General features: G+C 32.4%; 1 protein-coding gene across 1 annotated transcript in view; it reads left to right on the forward strand.

The window, feature by feature from the left end:
* The first annotated feature begins 323 nt into the window (after positions 1 to 323).
* The window catches only part of LOC130893387 (pleckstrin homology-like domain family B member 1), a 142,725-nt gene continuing 123,525 nt past the window's right edge, over positions 324 to 19,523 (forward strand). Inside the window, exon 1 of the mRNA XM_057799444.1 lies at positions 324 to 577. The gene's annotated coding sequence lies outside the window, so the exon portion shown is untranslated. The remainder of the gene's footprint in view (positions 578 to 19,523) is intronic.

A 19,523-nucleotide genomic window follows, 5' to 3' on the forward strand; every position in this document is an offset into this window, starting at 1 on the left:
CTCATTATTATATGTATATGAATAATTTGAATCCTTTGCCATACATTGAAATTGTACACAGAGTGTTTTCATTTCTGTGAGAAAAAAGCCAGTAAATTATAGATTGTTAAATTGGTTGCCTATACATTAGGTGATTTTGAGTTGCTATTTCCTTCATTCACTTCATCAGTAATTTCTTTTTCAAAATATTTCTCTTATTTTTCAAAACTATAAGTAATCTTAAGATATTGTCATTTATGCAATATTTATATTTAAGTATTTTCCATCTATAGGTAGAGTTTGGAAATAATTGGCAAGTACTGTCAAAATTGAAAAAAAAAGACAGAAACATCCGTGATTCTATAAGCAGAAGAAGCACAATGCAATTTCAAACAGAGACAACCAATCTTCGAAGTTTGTTTTGTAGTATGATCGGATTGGTTTCAATTTTTCTGTTTACATTTTAGTCATAGTCGGTGCTTGTTGTGTACGAGGTGCGCGTGTATTTCAAAAGTTTCGAACTTTTTTATAATACGAAAATATGAAACAATTGTATGTGTTTTGAACTTTACAGAATTTCAATTGCTTCCAAACCCAGGTTAGTAAAACAATATTTTAATAATACAATTTTGATATAATTCAAATAAAAACGTTTGTATAATATTAGTAGTTATGTTAAAAAACTATAACACTGCCATTTTAGGTTATAAATTTCAAAGTATTATTAACGGGGTTGGTATAAAGCAGGTAGATATTTTCTACTTTCGATAATAATTGGGATCGTAACTATTTAAATCGCAATGTTTGTTGACTCACTTTGCTATAATAAAATATCTGTTTAAACCATAACATTGTGGAATTAGTTAATGAACTATTTTTATCTTTAGTTTGATGATAGACTATAAAGGTAGTACAAAATAATTATTTATACGAATAAATAAATATATAATTGGGTAAATAATATTATAAATGAATGTTATTTAAATGATTGTGTTTTACAAATGTTTAACATAAGATTATTCAGAATAAACAGTGATTATAATACGATAATTTATTTCAAATTTCGATACATCTTTTCGTTCCATAGTTTATTTTCACAAAATGTCACTTTTTGTAATAACGAAAAATTTATTTCCATACGAAAATTAACGGTTTACGACTTCGTATTGCACTTTGTGCATTTTAATTAAATATTCAAGTCAATTTATTGATCTGCATATTAGTATTTCTAGTTTCTTTGTTTATTAATATAAAAACGTTATGAAAAAAAATTGGAAACGTATTTATCACAAGACATGCCTTCAGAACATTCTTAAAAAGCTTCTGTACACGTATCGTGATTCATCGTTGGAATTCCATCTTCGAGGGGATATACATATATATCAACAGGTTTTTTGATACACTACTGCATAAAGTTGGCTTCAAAATTGAATGATTATAATTTTCGAGCGATTTTATCGGCTATAATGGTATTGAATATTTATTCATCATTTTTAGAATAATTCATCGAACTTTAGAACTGGACAATTTGTTTAGAAATGAACATACAATGCCGGTCTATTTGTATGAAATAAATTCAATTTTAGCGTTATTATGTACTATATGAAAAAAAACCTCAAACAGGTCAATTTTTATTCTTAAATTGACAATTCACAGTATAAAAGTATTATCCCCCTCCAGCACCCCATCTGAATTATAAGCACGCTTTCGAAAATTGTAGAATGAAGATGAAACTGTCGCATAATATTTAAAATTTATTTTTTAATGTACTTTACAATTAAATTTAATGTTCAAAATGACCACCATTCACTTCTTGACAATAACCGAGGCAATTTTGGAATTTTCGTACATTTTGTATGACCTTAGGGGTTATTTTGTTAATTTCTTCTGTCATCCTAACTTTTAAATGGGCAATTGTGAGGGTGGAATTTTTCTTTATGCAAAACTCTCAAAATAGATGATTTACTTACATCATTGTCGGTGGCAAGTTCTGGTGTTTCAATATTTTTTACATATCCATTTTCTCGAATCTTTTTTTCAATTTTGCTAACTGTAGACTGCGAAACGTGTTGACCAGGGTATTTATTATAAAAAACTTCATAAACCTCCTTTTGAGCTCTTTTTTTATTTTCACATCAGTTGTTTATTTGGCTTTTTGACTAATATTTTAGTATCTTCAAAGATTTTTCAGATACGAAATCCTGATTATTTGTAAAGTATATTTTAATAGACCAGACAATATTGCTGATTTAAAAGATAGAATAACGGAAGAAATTAACAAAATAACCCCTAAGGTCATACAAAATGTTGTACGAGAATTCCAAAATCGCCCCGGTTATTGTCAAGTAATGAATGGTTGTCATTTTAAATATTTAATTGTAAAATACATTAAAAAATAAATTTTAAATAATATGCGACATTATTATACTCATTCTACATAAAGTTTTGCGATAGAGACAAATTTAAAAATGAAGGAAGGAATAAAATCTCTTTCCAACAAGGTGCAACACGATTTATTTAAAAAAATGAGCGTTTGAAAGTAATTGATTCGGTAAAAATATTCAAAAGTGTGCAAAAATGAACATTCATAATATAATAATTAAAAATTTTCCTTTCATAGTTATGTAGGTTTCTCCAAAGAATATCTTTCTTCTGAAAGCGTTCAGAAAAATCAAATAGTCTAGGGACTCGGTAATCCGGAAAGGAAAAACAAGACCCTTTACTGATTCTCGAGAAGTCTGGATTATAATATGCCATATTTAATGATGATAAAACATATATTTAAACTTAGTTTCTTTAATCAATTTTCTACATTAAAGCATAAAACCAAAAATGGTACATGTTCAATATAGACGCTGTGGTATTAGGTGGCAGGAACCTTGCAAAGATTTTCCCGTCTTCAGAGACAAGTTTATCTGCTGATGAATGCCTAGGATAATTATCCAACAATAACAGTGCCTATGGAGGCAAATTTACTGACAAAAGATGACAATGGACCGCGGGAACGAATTCTGTTTTAAACCACTCAAGAAACAAGTATTTCGTAACCCAAGCATTTTTTTGTGCAAAATAACAACCAGGAAGACGTGTTGATTTAAATGCTCGTGGATATTGATTTTCCGACAACAAGCAATTGAAGTTTATGGGTTCCAGCAGTATTTACGCAAGGCACGAAGGTCAACCTTATTTTCATTCCGGAAGCCGACTGGCCATAATCGCTAGTCTAAACCTGTTCTGCTGTTAATTTTTTTTTCTCTAATAACTTTCTGTAGCTCTAGTTGGAATGGTTCCATACCCTGAGCTGGATTACAGGCAGGAGTCCGAATTACCGGGGCCCTACTATAATTAAAGATTTAGTTTGGTTTCGACTGTTTGGGGTAGTGGTTTCTGGTGTTGTGTTAATGTATGCTATTATTGCTCGTATTGACAAATAACTTCCATATAATTCCATATTCTACCATATATCGCGTAATAATATGCAATTCAAATACTACTAGATCATACTAATGATAGCTGCAAGCGTGACAACGCCCATTCAAAGCTCAAAATCAAAATGAAATTAGACAAGATACGTAGCGCGGTCTATGAGTTCTTGTCCTATGGTCTTTTAGTATGATTCGACATCCAAAAGAGATTCCATGGAGTAGAATCTGAAAGGAGAGCCCCTGCCAAAAAACTAAAGTTCACGAAAAGTAATTAAAAAAATTATGGCTGCAATATTTTTGAATTGCGAGGGTATCTTTTTTCTTCACTTTGAGGAATCAAATACAACCGTGACGCGGCATATTATTGTTAATTAATAAAGCAGCAGTTACGGATTTTGGTTTGACTTAACGCCCTTTTTAATAAAATTTATCTAAAATTTTATTTCAAAATAACCTTTTATTGAAGTATAATTTTTGAAGTAGGTATGACTGGTAAACATTGAAGATAAATAAGTTATAAGCGTTAGTTAGATAAATAATAAATATTAAGCATTTTGAAAATTTCTTTTTCCTGGCTTTGGTCCGCGCAAAAACATCGATTATATAGTCGTAATTATTTTCTTAGACTAGTTGAGTGTAAATAGCATTGAGTTTATCTTGGTCTATGCTTGCGCGATAATATGTTTTTACTATTTTTAGACTGGAAAAAGATCTTCCTCCTGAGCGACTTGTAGTGAGAATACTCAAAAAAATTTCCAATAATTTCCCAATTTCCACATTCGGTTAAAAATCTTTCATTTTTGCTAAGGAATCATCATTGCTCGACTCTTCTAAATTATCAGAATACTCACTGACTAGTTTATCGGCAAGATATTCAGATTTGTTTGTATCTATCATCGAAAAAAATTTTGTAACGTTTTCTACATGCACTTTTACGCCTCCCTATTTATTCAGTGTCTAGAGAAGGGTAATAAACAGTGAAAATTTTTTTTCCACAGAAAGTTGATCTTTTCTTTACTCTGAATCATCTGGCAAAATTTTTCTGTTCTTTTCTGCGACGATTATCATAACGATAATAATAGTGAATTTAGCTTTTTCTTCGTAATCAGGAAAATTGTTTGTGTCTCATGTTTTGGCTTGAGATTCTTGAAGCTTCTCACCAAACAATGACTAGGATTACATCTCTGATTTCAGTAATCAATTCCAGTGCACCAATTACTGCATGTCTACTAGGTCGAGAACTACGACCGAAATCGGAGTTAACGCTCTTAAAGTTGCGGCACCGACTCCGAATTTCTGTAGTAAATTTTTAAGATTTGCAGACGTTGTTCGTTCGGGTACTTCACCATGATGAAAAGGTTATATCTACTGAATAAACTGACAGTTACAGTTCGATGTTAAGTGAAAAGGTGCGTTCATAAACTAAATAGAAAATTGTCAAGTCTCTATTGGAAAACCCTATAGTAATTGTTAGATATTTAAATTTTTGATTCCTAGATGTAATTCCCTTTTACATGTGTATTTTTAAATTTAATGAATGGATTATGTATGTAAATTACGTATAGACTCACGTTAGAACCCGACTAGTATGTAGCGTGTCTACAATAAAAGCATATATTAGTACAAAAAAGGATTTTGTCGAGTAACGCTTAGTGATTAAATAATCGAGTTTAAGAGTTGATCCTAATTTGAGGTATACGTTCGTCCGCTATAGTTGTAGAAAATTTATCTGAACTATATTAACTCATCCATTATTTCCATTCAGTCTGGCACCTACTTTCTGTTCCTAAAGGGGTTTCAAAGAAAAGATGAAATGAAGGTAACGACAAAGGCATAATTTATTTTTCTTAATGATTTGTAAAAAAAAAAACTCAATGGAATCAAAAATTTAGTAAAATACGTACAAATATCAAAGTAGGTGTATCGAACTCACTATCACCCAACTTGCTTATCGCAACCCACATTCTAAATAAACATTAATATCGATATTGGGTTAAGGTGATCATATAAATTGCCTTATTATAATTACACATACCTTTTTAGTATGCATTTTCCGTAAATATCAAAAAGGTACTAAAAGTATGCAAATACGTACACTGTTTATAATATCGCTAGTTTTACGAGTGATATTCAGAGAGTAGAAAATGTTTACTCAAACTTTTCAGAACGTCTTACTAAAGCTTCTTTCATTATCGCTGTTAAATATTTTAGCCCTTAACATGGCCTTCAGCTTTAAGAACAAAAATTTTCAATATTAGCGTTATATGGTAGGTGTTCGACGTCTGTGAAACCTCAATCGTGTAGCCTTGGAAAGTAAAGTATGAGTGAAAATTTTATTGTCTCGTGGCCAAAAAGGCATACGACTGCTAACTTTCAATTGTTTAGTGAAACCACCGTCAAAAAGAACTCTTCTCAACAACCTCGCTCCAAAATAATCAGGAAAAGAAGTTCTGCATTTATTATTTTTGAAACAGGACTTGAAATTTTTATATGTTTACATGGCGAAAGACAAAATAGATCAACCATAGACGCTATATTCATCTTAAGACAGATTGCCGAAAAGGCCATAGAGTACAATAAAACCGCGTTTATGTGCTTCATAGACTTAACAAAAGCATTTGACAGAGTGAGATTACATGACGTCATTGAGCTACTAAAAGAACGAGGCGTAAACTAAAGGACAATAGACATCATTCGGGACATGAACAACGGAAATAGCACATATGTAAGAGTAAACAACGAACTCTCCAGTAAAAAGCCAGTCTCAGCCCAATAATCTTCAACATTATAATGGACGAAATCATAAAAGAAGTCAACACGGCAGGCAGAGGATACAGAATGGGAAAACATGAGTTTAAGATAGTTTGCTACGCTGATGACGCGGTTGTGATATCCGAAGATGAGGATAATCTGCAAAAACTGCTACACAGATTTGAAACAGTTGCAGGAAAATTCAATATGATCATATCGACACAAAAGACACAATCCTTGACAATAGCGAGAGAACCAAGAAGATGCAAACTGGCAATTTATAATAAAAGTGTAGAACAGGTTATGTCTTTTAAATATTTAGGGGTTAACATCACGAGCAATAGGAACTTGAAACAAGAAGTCAAAACGCAAACAACAGCTGCATCTAGGATATCGGGATTCCTTCGAACCTTGATATGGAGGAATAAATTTTTAAGTATCGAAAGCAAAACACGGATATATAAAACTTGTGTCAGACCAGTAATGACATCCGCCATAGAAACGAGGGCGGAGACTGCAACTACTAAGTGGAGAGAGACCCAATACAAGTAGACCGCCTGGAAGACCACCAAAGCGCTGGTATGAGAGCTGGTCCACGGAGTCACAATTTAGGCTGCCTCTTTGAAAACACAAGACATAGTCTTAAAATAAGAAGAAGAAGAAGAAGAAGAAGAAGAAGAAGACATGACGAAAGAATTTAAAACGAAAAGGGAACACAAATAAATGAATGAATAAAAATATTGTAACTGGAGCCGAAATTAAGTGTTTTTTTTAATGATAAGACAACTCACAAAAAAACAGGTGCCTACGAATTCATATCAACAATAACGGTCTAATTGGATCTTGGAAAGAAAAAATTTTCATTCCACCAACAGATGCAAAGAAATTGAAAAATGATAATGTGGTACTCCCTAAAATGTTTGGTATACCAAACTGCACAAATGAAAGAGATGATAGTTGGACGGAGCCAAATCTGGTGAATAAGGTGGGTGTTCTAGTAATTCAGACCCTAAATCACGAATTTTTTGCATGGCAAAATGAGATTTGTGTGCAGGGGCGTTGTCCTGCAAAAACAAAACACCTTTGGATGACTTTACGCGTCTTTTCTCTTTAATTTTTTCCCGTAGAGTGGTCAGTAATGTCAAATAGTAATTCTCCAGTTATTGTTCTACCCTTATCCAAAACATCAATCGTGATTACTCCATGGCAATCCCAAAAAACTGAAATAAGAACTTTTCCACCAGATTTTTGGACACGAAACTTCTTACGTCTCTGAGAACCAGAGTGTCGCTACTCCATTGATTGTTGCTTTGTTTCTGGATCGAAAAAATGTACCCAAGTCTCCTCATCTATAGTAAAAATTCGGTTTAAGAAGTCTACATCGTTTTCAAATCGAGCACAGATCGAACGCGACGCTTCTACCCTTAGACGCTTTTGGTCAACATTCAAATATTTGGGAATCCATTTTGCAGCAATTTTTCTCATGTCCAAATTAACGTGAATTATATGATGAACGCGTTCGTGTGAAATATTCAGTGTTTCAGATATCCGTTTTAGCCCAATTCGAAAGTCTGATAAAATCATGTCATGAACTGCATCGATATTTTCGGGGACTGACACAGAAACTGGCCTTCCCGATCGGTCATCATCTTCAATGGAAAATTTACCTCCTTTGAAGCTTGCAGTCCAATTTTTCACGGTCGCATACGAAGGACATTGATCACCAAGGGTATTAAGCGTATATTCGTAAATCTGTTTACCTCTTAACCCTTTTAAATACAGGTACTTGATGATGGCTCGATACTCCAATTTGTCTATTTTCATAAGTTCGGTGCACATCTTTTTTCTTTTAATTTATTGCGTAACTCTCGTTTACTTTTTTGACGTCAAACTTTACACTAACACTTCTAATAAGTTATTGTTCGTTGCTATGGTAACGCAATATTTTGTTTATGTATGGAACTGGTCTAGGCTACTAGGCTAACTAGAAATCAATACATCCTCGTATGTTGGTGGGTTTGTTGTTGTCTCAGTCGTTCTATCAGTCTAGTTTTGGTTGATATTTATTGGTGAATTTTTTATTTATGATGTGCTTTTGATTTTTGATCTCATTGAACTCAACATTTCCCATCAGTTTCTCTTGGGCCGAAGCGTTTTTAGTAAAATTGCATGTGACCGTGCAAGTGCATGTTTTCTTTGCGTTGGTAAAATTTTTCCATTGGGTTTGCCATGTCGTGTGTACTAGTGTTGTTTGGTCTTTACACCAATTTTTGTCATACGCGCATCTAGGATCCTTGGAACACTTGTTTCGGTTTATGTTGCAATTTTTTTTTTATTTTCTTCGCCGGTCAGAACAATATCTTCCGCTAATTTAATGTTTTATGACAAGTCAAGATCACAGAACCTCCCGCACGTGGATCATCTTCTAATTATTCTCGTCCCAACAACAACTTAATTTCTTCTCTCTAAATAAAATGTCTGTTTCTTTTGTACTCCGTATTCAATAATTATTTATAGTTTTTAAATAAACTGTGTGATGTAACAATCGCATTCCTTTGTCTAATAATGGTGTTAATTTCCTTGTACGGATTAATATTTTCACGTGGTTAGTTTAAGGTATCCAACTGTAAAAAGCTATACAGGAACTGTACCTACCTCTCTTTCTAACTGAATATATCCGTTAATTAAAATTAAACAATCTGTGCGTGTGTAGGAAACGATAGTTGATGCGAAACGAACTTGAAAATTTTCATATTCTGTAAAAACTTTTTTGGAATAGTATATAAGCATTAATGCATCTTGATTTTAGGTCTCTTCTTTTCCGATATGTAGATGATTGCATTACTACCATAATAAAAAATTCAATTCTTATCATAAAAAACTTCAATTCACAATCGAAATCGAAGAAAATAATAAAATCAATTTCCTTAATGTCACATTATATAAAATTAACAATAACATAAAAACAGAATGGTATACGGAACCAACTTGGTCCTCAAAATATTTTAACATCAATTCGTGTCATCCTTTGTGACAAAAAAGATCAGTGATAATAAGTTTGGCTGATAGATCAGATACTGAATTTAAATGCTCAGCTATTCAAAAAGCAAAAACTGCATTGAAAAAAAATAATTATCCGGAAAAAATCATAAATAACATATTCAAGAAAAGGATAAACAGATACTACAATCAATTTAAAAACAAAACAGAAACGAAACATCAAAACATAAAACATTTTTCCTTACCATATGTACAAAGACTTTGCCAATAATTATCGAATTATTTTAATAAATATGATATTAGTGTAAGTCATAAAGGACATAATACATTATCCAAATATTTCACTAAATTAAATTATAAAACACCAAAAAACAAAAGAAGTAATATTATATATCAAATGCCTTGTACTAATTGTGACGATGTCTACATAGGGCAAACATCTCAGTATTTAGAAAATAGACTAAGAGGTCATCAATACGAGGAAAAAATAAAACTGCATAACGAACCATGAAATATAAAAAAAAATATAAATTCAATTATAAAGATTCAAAAATTCTTGGAACGGAATCTAATAGAGAATTTTAGAAATGGTTCACATTCATAAAAACGGAAAAGCTATAAATGATAAAAAAGATCTGAATAATTTAAGTAAAATTTATAGCTCTATTTTGTAAATTATAATAAATTTAATTGATTATCGCTATATATTTGAGATGTGGGAACCAAATAAAAAATTAATTTTTTCTCATTGGAACAAAGTTCAAGTTGATTTTATCCTTATTTTGATATTCATGATGAAGGTGATCTATAAATCAATATAAATAAGCAAATTGTCAGTGTCAATATCATATTTTGATAAAGTCGAAACGTCAAATTTTATTTTTCCTTTATACTTTTCGGATCGAGACATCTTTTTGTGAAGTTTTCTTTCTCGCAAATTCAGACTTGTAAGTTTTAAAATGAGTAAAACTAGGAACTAACACCTGAAACTCTTAGCATTATTCGCAAGTCTTCATATTCTAGACTAGGGGTGGGCAAATACTTTTAAGCGGGGGCCAAAATGAAATTTTCAAAATGTCCCCCGGGTCGGACTATACGCTGTACACACGCAAATGATTTGGGTGGAGTTTTATCTCTGTCAAGAATGTTTTTGACAAAGACACTATAAGTATAATTTTAAAGCATTTGGACAGAGGAATTTGAGTTAATAAAAAATAATCATAAGAATAAATTGTCCATTTTTTTCAATTTTCAATTAGTAAAACCATGAAATTATCGGTTGAAACTCGTGCAGTAATCGCATGTCTCATAGTCTAAGCAAAAGTAACCGTACAATCCGTACGGTAACCGTGCCACCGAATCAAAAATACCTCGAATACAAAGTGGAAAAATATGCATCCACCAAGAACTTTGACGATAGAAAACGCTACAAACTCTGAAGAAAAACGTATTGTATTAATTAGTGAACGTGATAAACGGATCACGTGCCCAGATATAGCAGCTCAAATTAATGAATCTAGATTTCTGCCTTTCAATACTTTTACACTTAGAAGGAGACGGAGAGAAGCTGGCCTTTTTTGGAATAGTTGCCTTTTAAGACGTCAAAATAAAATTAAGAGGTTGCAGTGGACTTGAAATTTGACGTATGAAGATTGGGGGAGAGGTTCATGGAATGATGAGTCAAAGTTTGAGGTTTTTGGTTCTAAGAGAAGAGTGTTTGTGTGCGGGTCAAAGAAAGAACGATCTATGTTAAATCCCGACTGTAAAACAAGGCGGAGACTCGGTGATAGCTATGGGATGCTTTGGAGGATAAACTGGATACCTGCTAAAAATTTGGGAGAATAAAAAAATATTCATCTTCCAGCGTGACAACGATTCAAAGTTGTGCAAAGAGTATTTCAAAGAATGTACTGAAAGCAAGCAAGCAAGCAAGCGCAGTCGCGAGACCTCAACCTGATTGAGTTGTTGAGGGACAAATTTGCTTTGAAATTTAGAAAACAGTGTCCCACTTCCACTCTATATCTTTGAAATATCATGAAAAAAAACGAATGGATCTAAATAGACGATAATTATATGTTAAAATTGTTACAGAGATGCTAAATTTGTGCAGATAATGTGAGATAATAAAAACAAAAGATAGTTACATCGATGAATCAGAAATTTAAATATGTAACAGTTACAGACTATAGTTTTATTACTATTATAATCTTATCTATATATGTTTTTAAAAATATAAATATCAAAATCGATCGTATTGTTTTTATTCGCTGTATATCACGCAAACTATAGGTGGACAAAAAGTTTTTACCGATTGTGTATACATATGTAACAAATGCGTTTCTATATTCTCACATATACAAAATCGCTTGAAATTCTAATGCGGCAATCATTTGATCAGCATTAAGTAATCGTGGGGCACTCACCTTGCTGATAACTTTTACATTTGTACGTTTTCGTGGAAAATATTACTCAATTCAAGGATCAACTTGAATAATAAAAGGTTAAATTTTACACGTGAAAAGTGTTACAGCATTCCTCAACGAAAATCCTAAATAGCCGTAGACACTTTTCACAAATTTTATAGCGTCAATTTCCTCCAACAATTGGAGGAGCTCAGGCACCTAGAAAACGACAACATGCAAAGTAATTGAGACAGAGAAACCAATTAGATCAAAGAATGAGCAAGAAAAAACTGAATGTATATAATTTTTCGAAAAAATGACGGAAGTGAATATAATTATGTAGATTTGGTCAATTATGTTATTATAATTTTATTTCTTGATGTAATTTAAGAAGCCATATTAAAATCCGCACATAATTAAAATATAATACGTAAAGACTGATTTCTAAGAATAGATATTATACGAACGTGTTTATGTAAAATTGTTTATTCTTCAGCAAAATGCTTACAAATCATCATATATTAACAAATATAACGAATAACAAATTTATATTATATTTATATTAAAAAATTAATGTGTTGTGAATCCATCCTTTGCATACATCTGAAAAGTAAAAGTTCCGGGATCACGTAACACGAATTCACTTGAATTTTTTGAATAGTTATGAGTAAAATTATTCATGGGTAGTTATGAGGGAAATTATTCTTGGTCTTTCAAAAAATGATTTACTCAAGCTTCCTTGGGCAATTATGAGCAAAACTTGGGTCTTGGTCTTGTTAAAAATGATTCACTTGAGCTTTTTGGCTACTTATGAGTGAAAGTAGGTCGTGCAAAGAAGGATTAACTTGAAATTCATGAGTAGTTTGTAAGGCTGGTCTTGTTTTTGCAAAAAAGATTTACTTAAGTTTACAGATAGTTATGGGTGAAACTTAGTCTAGCGAAAAAGGATTTAGTCGAGTGTCATGGATAGTTTCTTTCACTGTGCTGTAATGTTTTGACCTCAAAAATAAGCTCTCTTTACTTTTCAAGCAGAGAATGCGGCTCTATGAGGGCTCATTTTCGAGACCTCAGAATGGGAAATCAAAAATTTCGTTTGTTGGTGAGGGTGGAGAATGATAGTTCTGAAAACTGTGACGGGTAGGATTCGAACTAAAATAGAGTGGTTTGTAATTTAGAATAAAGTGCTATTTTTACGGGGAGATTAGGGCTACAGAAGCAGAAGGACGAGGATCGAAGACCTATTGACGTGCAGAGTAATCAATTCTGTAGACTGCTTTCAGGGTGCCGTCGAATGCCCGAGTCCTAAGACTCATCGCTTAGCTGAGATATTGATTTCATCGTTTTTTGAGATAACGTGCCAATTGACGTATAACTTCCTTCAGGAACTAAGAGTTCCAAGGTTCACTTCTGGTGTGCGGAGCTTTCGCAACGGACCGATCGGATTTCCGAAGTCTCACGCCAATCGGGAGTTTGAGTGGCATCCAGTCGCTGTGGAAGTTCGTTTATTATAAAAATTTTGATTTTTTTGATATGTACAGTATGGATATTGAAGAAATTATAATAGTTTCTTGCTTGCTGATAGAGTATGTATGGTGTGGCAGGAGTATGGATAATATCACACATTATTCCCTGATCTGATTGATGATGACTCCATATTTGTTCAATACTTCCGCATGACTATATTCCAGGAATTCCTGATACTGTTGACACTCCGTACGAATGATTCGAAATGAATGCCCCTTCTCGGATTCTCGTCGGCATTGCCGATCTGCGATACGTACGATGCGTGCGTGTGGTCCATTCGATGACGACAAGGGCGTAAATACCTTTATGGAGCAGCACTCTGCTTTTACAAAGCACTTCTTGTTAAGGTCAAAACATTACAGTACAGTTAAGGGAACTATTTATCTGTGATTCCGGAACTCTTATTTAAGAGAAATAGTTTAATACATTTCCATAGTTTTCAGCAAAAATCGCCTTTCATTTGAATTTTCAATAAACCCCTTGGATGATAGGGTTCAGTTCCGCAGTTTGAGTAAATTAATCTGGAAGTTTGACTTTGAGGCATTTTGTTTCCAAACCATTTTATTTTCATACAAAATTTGACCAAATTTAAGGCTTATCTAGACAATGCATTGACTAATACTTTTATTCTTAATAGCAAAAGGAAAGTAGGAAAATATTTGTTAGCGCTAAAGTCAAATAGCTGGGGTGTTTCAATTCAAAATCGATAAGAACTGTAACCAAATTAAATTTCAACGATATTCAGTTATATTCAGTTAGGACTCCACCTTTTTCAAGACGCCGTATATAAGAGAGAATTAGAAAGGTTATAAATGCATACGAAACAAAAATTTTCAGTTAATTTTCGAGTAATAAACAATCTGATTCTATTATGTTATATGAAATGTCCAACTGCCCATCACTTGTAATTTACCAACTTCCTGCGTTCCCCTCTGCAAACGACAGATACTCTTTGTTCGGTTTGCATGACTAGACCTCCAGGTGTTTCGCAATCATTTAAATAACAGCCGATGTATGCACGTTGAATTTATGTTTGTAAGAACAGAAAATATCGCGAAGATAACTTTTATATATTTATTTTTAGATACGACAAAGTTTTTTTAGGTAACTGATTTTGTTTATGTTTAAAGTAATTACCACCTATATCAAGGCAATTAAAATTTTATTTGGTTTCGATAGTTAAGAACTAAAATATGGGCTTGACTTCTCCAATCAATATGGATAAGAGATACTAAGCAACTGTTACTTGTAAGAACTTGCATATTTCAGGTTCAGTACAACGTGTCAAGACTTGCCGTTGGTTGTCGCGCCGGTTGGCGTCCCGTCCGCAAAGCTTGTTCAGACTTGCATATTGTTACGACTTGTGGGGTACGCGTTTCGTGTTTATAATCTTGCATGAACTTGTTCGATTCTTCACCAATATAAATACGAATGTCTTGTCCATCGACCAGTTCTAGTGGCGAAAATTTTGTGATAGATTGCTTCAATTTTTGATTAATGCAGTTAACAAAATGAGATTGAATACGCTCTTAGTTATACAATTGTGCAATGAAAATGATGAAGACTCCCAAGATTGCTGTTCGAAGTACGCTGGTGGCATGTTTATCAAGATTCTATTTACTTTTTGACGACTCTCAGTTTTAGAGTTTCTCGAAAGTAAAGATCCTGGTTTAAAAGAAAACCTTATCAATTGTAAAACAGACAGTATTTGACAAATTTGTTCAAAAAATTTAATTATCTCAACTTACAAGGGTACAGTCCCAATTCAATAAGAACAAAGAGTGTAATTTTAGCTTTTCTTGTTGAGTTGAAATTTATGGAGGAAAATATTGATCGGCGTGATTTTTATTCAAACTTATCGCAGGTAGAATGTCTCGATGAAGATAATCAATCATACGTTCAATATTTGATTGCACTGCATGATGATTTTAAAATCAGATTTGAAGGTAGTCTGTCCATGGAATTACCACCATGGATCATAAATCCATTTGATTAAAACTTATACTATATTACAAGTGTTTTGTCTTAATTATATTACGACTGACAATAATATAATTTTTATATGCAAGGGTCTTGTGATAAGGGGTATTATGGTGGTATTTACACTGTTGTCAGATCTTTCCTTTTTCCGGGAACTTTGTTATTTCAAATGGATCACCATATATATTTTGTGTTTTTGGAAATCCTTAAAAAATACAGATTACACTGGCCGACAACTTTGTCGTTACACAGGCGAGACCTTTATTTTTGAAATAGAAATTCCCGTCCAATAATAGAAAAAATATTTATTAAGCCCTAACACGTACCACTTTTCAATAGCTTAATTATGTTTACATTAGCAGGTACGTAATTTTATAAAGGGGTGGTTCATATCGGTAAATTTATGTCCTAAAAAATACCTGAACTGTATTATTCACAATAATAAACATAAAAATAACATTAAAAATTAGTATTCTATTCATAGTAAGTGGTTATCTTCTCTTGGCAAATTTTGCTATATTTGTGGAGAATTTATGGTAAAATCGCAAGACAGGCCATTTTCGGAAAATGGAAAATTCGTTGTTTGCCTGTACGGATATTGATGGTCTAATGAAGGAACTTGATATTGAGCATAATCCCAGTAAGTGGCGCCTATTGATTGACTCGTCTAAATACAGTTTAAAAGCAGTGTTATTACACAATGGAAATTTAAAACCGTCTTTACCATTTGATCTGTGAAGATGAAAGAAACTTATGAAAATATTCGCTGTGAGTTTCAATCGGGATCTCAAAATGTTAAGTTTATACCCCTTGTAGATCCCAAAAATGTTCTTTGGATTGATGAAAAACTTTGTAAAGGCTATGGATGAAGAGGATGGTTGATTCAATTACCTTAGAGAAGTCTTTCTCCAGTTGATTGATGCCAAATAAAGGTATTTTTATTGGGCCACAAATAAGAAAATTGCTGGACGATGACAATTTTGCAAAAAAGCAGGGAGGAATTTAGAGCATGGAAGGGATTTTGGGCAACAATATGGATCCAAACTACCAACAGTTGATGAACTTCTATATGCCTACAAATCCTTTGGCGCTCGAATGTCATTGAAAATTCATTTCCTTCATTCCTATCTGATATTTTTTCCCGAACATTTGGGTGCTGTCAGTGATGAGCAGGGTGAAAGGATCCACCAAGATATTAGAACAATGGAAATTCGGTATGAAGGACGATGGGATTCGGCCATGTTGGGAGGTTACTGTTGGTTTTTAATAAGAGAAAGAGAGGCATGTTTATTAGATGTAAACTATGAATATTGTCAGCATATATGATTTAAAAAACATGAAATTATTTGTTTTTATAAATATTAAATATTTTACCAATGAATATGGTTTTATAAATGCAACATTAAAATCTTACGTGTCACAATTATTTTTTTCATATTTATTCATTAATCCTTGTGTTACTAAAAAAATATTTTTTTTATCGACCAGTATTATTTTTCTGACAACTCTTCTGAATTTCGGTTAGGATATAAATTATTAAAGATATTACACTTTTCTTGTTGACTTCTATACCTATCACCATAAACTAATGTCATTAAAATATCAATTTATGAGATAAACGATCCATTGTAACGTAAACTTCAACAGTAATAATTTATTGAAAAGGCAAATGTATTATTTTAGCAGTCATATCCACCTAAATGTATTATTTTAACTTTAACTGGTATTTAGGTATGAGACCATGAAATGAAAGATAATAAGTAGTAGAGGATCCGTAATAAGATCGTCCTTCACTAGTGTGCCAACCAGATAAGAATAATATTTTATCAAATAAAATAAGTTTCTGAATATAATTTAATAAGGCAACCCTTTAAAAAATTTTCATGGTTATAATTAATTAAAATTATAAAAAATTAATATTTTTCAAAATTTCGCCGGCGTGCCTGCCAAATAAAACAAATTCCAGTAAAAAGTTTATAATATACACAACATGCAACACCACAGTAGCATACTTTTCTCTGGTCCCTAATACCTGGCAACTTCGTTCAAAGACGTAAATTGATATAAGTAACTGCACTTTTCTGTCAACCAATCGCAATTAATTTTAAAATGAAAATAATTTAATTACAAACAGCGGAGTATAAGGTTGCGTGTGAAAATTTATTCATAGATACAAGTTGTAAGACTTTGAAACTGAAAAAATGGAGCGGGCAGAACTATTAGACAGAGAGACATTGCGCGTAGAATTCCCTGCTATAGAGAAGGACAAAGTACTACAGAAGAGAGTGCGCAGTTTTTAGACTCATAGTAATGACAAGGATGAATGAATTTACTAGTGAGTGATATTTTGAAGGGGATAAGATGATTTTTTTGTAATTTTAGTAATAAAGCTTTTGAAAACCTCAGTATGTGTCAAAACGAAAAATGTATTTAAAACAAACAAAAGAAAAAACAGACAATATTTTTCAAAAAATTTTTTAATTCATGTTTATCAGGAAAATAAAAAATTTTTTATTCAATAATAAATACATTAAAATAAGTAACATTACTAAACAGTAATAAATAATTTTTATTCAGGATCAGAGTCACCGGAAGTTGTATCGTTTTCTAAATCAGGGGAAGCTTCGTCGTTGTCTTTTTCTGTCATTTCAATAATATCATTTATTTTCAAAGGTGTTTGGTCTCCAGCAAATCCTTTTGGTTTAAAATATCCATCTAGGATCCAACCACAATTTTCAGGGTTTAATTTCACACAATTTGGGTCAGTTGCATGTAGCCACATCGAATTTACATAAATAGTTCGTAAAATTTTTTGTTTGAGTGATTCCCAGCATGGTGGTATTGTATTCGAGTCAAAACTTTTAACTTTTTTGAGAAAATTTTCATTATCTTCTTTCGCAGAAAAACTTTTAGAAAATATTAGATACCTTGCGTCATTTACTTTGTTACAGTTTTTAATACCGTACATGGCCGAGGTAAATTCTTGAATGACATCCATTTTTTCGTCAATAAAAATGTCAGCTTCATCAATTAATGAAGCAAAACATTTTTGATACGTTTTATTCTTCGAAAATAGCTTAAATGGCCTTAACTTTCCTTTATTATAAAAAGCAGCGGTGTAATCAGAACCAGTGTATGCATGGAAAGTAGGTAGACCTAGACACAGGTCGGATCCTAATTTTGATGCCAATTCTGTACAATTTAAGCAATTAAAGTCATTACTTTTTTTTTTTTGTCAATGAACTTACAAGCCAAATTTGACAGTTCTGAATTTTATGTATGTTACCGAGTAAAATTATCAAAACATCTGTATCTGCTGATTTGATTAAAATATTCGAACCTGCTGCTGCCTTGTAAGCGTGAAAAACCATTCTCGTATCCGCTTCTTCATGAAAACATTCATAATCATTTTCTTTTATTTTTATTACGCGATTTTGTTGAGTGTGATACGAGTAGCAATGTTCGTCGACTGTCAGAAAAATTTTTTTGTCTTTGATTATTTTTGCCAAATAATCATTCTCCCAATAGCTCGCCAAAAACTGTATCAAAGCCTCTTTAAAACGATAATTTTTTAGACTCCTCAAAAAATCTGTCGGCCGAGCTTGTTGGGGACCTGAAATTTTAAAAGGAATATCGAATTCCTGTCGATTCTGACGTTCTGCGTCTTTAATAGAAGGTGAAAAATATCGGTCAAAAATTAAATGTATTTCATTAGCTCTTGACGAACAAAGTTTAATGAGTATTGACTCTGCAATTTTTTCAAATGTATGAGGCATTGTAGATCCAATCAAATGTAAATAATAAAATCCGTCGATAATCTCAACATTTATAGATGTTGGTTCCACCATTTTCACTTGAGACTTTAATACTTTAGCTAAAGTTGATTTGTCGGTTTTAAACATTTCTCCAGTACACGAAAAAAGAGCAGGTGGCATCGGTGCTAGCGGAAAAGTCAAACAATGTTCAATTTTAATTTTTTTATCAATGCTAACTGCAAGTAGACGGCCAAAAATATCACGTTCCATTCTCAGCAAAACTTTTTTGGATTTGTCTTTATTTGCTAATTCTTTAATAGCGCATTGAGAGGCAAAATTTTGTTTTGGGGTGATAGGTTTTTCAAATCTTCCAGGTTCTGAGTTAGATTGAGTGATAAAATCTAACTTTTGTTGATTACCGATGCTCTTCACGCTAAGCAAAAAATTAGTAACGTCATCAGGTGCTGCTTTTCCTGTTGATATATTAAACAAAGTCTTTTCATCAATAGTTTCATCAAATGGGTTCATCGTATTCTGTATGGCCTCCATAACACTTTGAAGACATTTTTTATCTTTTTTAATGACGCTTTTTTGTAAAGAGTGCGAAGTGTCATCTTTCTGCGAGATTCCGACATTATTCTTTATGTAGGACAATATTTTTGTTCTTATACTGTGGCTGAGCGCCCATCTTTGGCGCGCTGATATTG

This window comes from Diorhabda carinulata, chromosome 4, assembly GCF_026250575.1.
Source record: "Diorhabda carinulata isolate Delta chromosome 4, icDioCari1.1, whole genome shotgun sequence".
NCBI lineage: Eukaryota > Metazoa > Arthropoda > Insecta > Coleoptera > Chrysomelidae > Diorhabda > Diorhabda carinulata.